Source organism: Schistocerca serialis, chromosome 2 (genome assembly GCF_023864345.2).
Source record: "Schistocerca serialis cubense isolate TAMUIC-IGC-003099 chromosome 2, iqSchSeri2.2, whole genome shotgun sequence".
Taxonomy (NCBI): Eukaryota; Metazoa; Arthropoda; class Insecta; order Orthoptera; family Acrididae; genus Schistocerca; species Schistocerca serialis.
Genome location: NC_064639.1, coordinates 588,805,454 through 588,808,298, shown reverse-complemented (window position 1 = coordinate 588,808,298; position 2,845 = coordinate 588,805,454). Strand labels below are relative to the sequence as shown.

The following is a 2,845-nucleotide window of genomic DNA, read 5'->3' as shown; positions in this document are numbered from 1 at the left end:
TATTCTACATTATAACTCACTTCTCAGAAACAAGATGACAGTTTTAACATTCTGCACTGATTTAGTGTTGGTGTACAAGTTTTGTCGGTTCATGGCAATTTCACGTGGACAGTTGACAATTTCGTAGCAAGACGCTACCAGACAAGCACTGTAGTTACCTATCAGTATTGTCATCTCAACTTGATAACTGTCAGCATAAATATTTTATGTTATTGCGTAGTCTAGAGTTAAGAGACAAAGCGAGAAACTTGGATTGTCAGTTAATAACAAAAAAGACAAAGATCACGATAACTGACAGAGGTGAGGCACTGTCAGCTACCGATGTTCAGTCAGAATATGAAGGTGTTGATCACATTGTGTACCTGGGCTGACTGTCTCAGAAACAGGGTGACTCTACACTAGAAATACGAAGTAGGATTTTTCTGGGCAGAGCTGTTGCGTCGAAGCTGACAGTGATTTGGAAAGAACTGGCACTAAATAGGCATAATAAATTCAGAATGCTAAATTTCCTGATGTTTCCAGTTTTCCGTTATCACACACAAACATGAACAATAACTGAAGGCGACAGGAAGATAATTGATGCTTTTGTGATATGGACATATGGAAGGTTGCTGATGGACAAACGGTCCAATAAATCAATCCTTCAGGACTCGGGCTGCAGTATTTTTTCCGGCGAATCACATAATGCGACGATTGGAGTATAACTTGGAAAAGATGAACATCCAAGGCAATGCCGAGGGGAAATGACTGCAAGGAAGACCACTGAGATGATGGATAGAGCAGATGAAGGAGAATACTCACCAAATATGGGGCCAGCTTCTTCGAGATGCAGAAGACGGGGACAAATGGAGGCAGACAGTGAAGAGGCTTGTATGATGGGTCACCAATTTTCAAGTATGAAAAATGGAGACAGACTGTTAAGAGGCTTGTATGCTGAGTGACGAGTTTTCAACTATGAAAGACAGAGTGTTGATGATGATGATGACATACGAAGTGAAGCGATTAGCTGTAATGATTAAGAAATAAACGTTGTGTTGTTGAATTTCAATTTTCATTTTAGCTTGTACTCTTCTTTTTCCGGCTACTCATATATTGGTCTGATGAATTTTAGTTGTTTTCTCAATGTACTGGGAGAGGCTAATGATATGATAGATCCATGCACCACATGTATTTCAGAGATAATGATGATCATGATGTGCTACATCCATGCACTACATACATAACAGAGGTGTTTTGTACATTCTAGTTACCACGGTTAGCTTTAATAACAGGAAGCGCAGTGGTTTCGACAATAATAACTCTTGGTAACAGCTGACGGACCAACGGCCTTGCCGCAGTGGTAACACCGGTTCCCGTCGGATCACCGAAGTTAAGCGCTGTCGGGTTGGGCTAGCACTTGGATGGGTGACCATCCGGTCTGCTGAGCGCTGTTGGCCAGCGGGGTGCACTCAGCCCTTGTGAGGCAAACTGAGGAGCTACTTGATTCAGAAGCAGCGGCTCCGGTCTCGAAAACTGACATACGGCCGGGAGAGTGGTATGGCTGTGAGCACTATGGGACTTTACTTCTGAGGTCATCAGTCCCCTAGAACTTAGAACTACTTACACCAAACAAACCTAAGGACAACACACACATCCATGCCCGAGGCAGGATTCGAACCTGCGACCGTAGCTGTCGCGCGGTTCCAGACTGTAGCGCCTAGAACCGCTCGGCCACCCCGGCCTGCGGAGAGCGGTATGCTGACCACATTCCCCTCCATAGCCGCATACAGTGACGCCTATGGTTGAGGATGACACGGTGGCCGGTTGGTACCGTTGGGCCTTCGTGGCCTGTTCGGGAGGTGTTTGGTTTTATAGTTTTAACGGTTGACGGACATTTGTGATAGTGAAAGAGCTAGTTGCGTTGGTCGCCATATAATATGATGTCCCACTAACGCTACACAATTCCAGCATTCCACCAATTCGGTTTTACCAAGAGTTCTCTATGGCACTGGCCGCTTTCCTAGCCTGCATTTATCGTGAACCTCTCACCCAGCACGAAGTTCCAAGTGACTGGAAAAAAGCACTGATGACTCTTGTATATAAGAAGGATAAAAGAACGGATCCGCAAAATTACAGCTCAATATTCCTAGCTACGGTTTGCTGCAGAATCCTAGAACGTATTCTCAGTTCGAATATACTAAACTCTCTTGAGACTGAGAAGATTATCTCCATGAACTATCATGGTTTTGGAAAGCATCGCTGGCGCGAAACTCAGCTTGCCCTTATCTCACGTGATGTACCGCGAACTATGGATGAAAGGCAATAGGCAGATTCCATATTTCTGGAAATGTATTTGATATGGTGCCCCATTACAGGGTGTTAACGAAGGTACGAACATATGGAATAAGTTCACAGATACGGGAGTGGCCGAAGACTTCTTAAGTAATAGAACCCAGAATGTTGTCCTCGACGGCGAGTGTTCATCAGAGGCAAGGGTATCGTCAGGAGTGCCCCAGGGAAGTGTGGTAGGACCACTGTTGTTCTCTAGATACACATAAATGATTCGGCGGACAGAGTGGGCAGCAATCTGCGGTTGTTTGCTGATCTTGCTGTGGTGTACGGTAAGGTGTCGGAGTTGAATGAGTATAGGAAGATACAAGATGACTTACACAAAATTTCTAGTTGGTGTGATCAATGGCAGCTAGCTCTGAGTGTGTAAAAATGTCAGATAATGGGGATGAGTAGGAAGAACAAACCTGTAAAACTCGGACACAGTATTACTAGCGTCCCGGTTGACACAGTAAAGTCGTTTAAATATCTAGACGTAACTGTATAAAGCGATGTGAAATGGAACGAGCATGTGAGA

At 44.5% G+C, this 2,845-nt stretch overlaps 1 pseudogene; it reads left to right on the top strand.

Annotated features, from left to right (window-relative positions):
- Nucleotides 1-1,318: 1,318 nt before the first annotated feature.
- On the top strand, nt 1,319-1,436 carry LOC126458785 (5S ribosomal RNA; annotated as a pseudogene).
- The last annotated feature ends 1,409 nt before the right edge of the window (nt 1,437-2,845 follow it).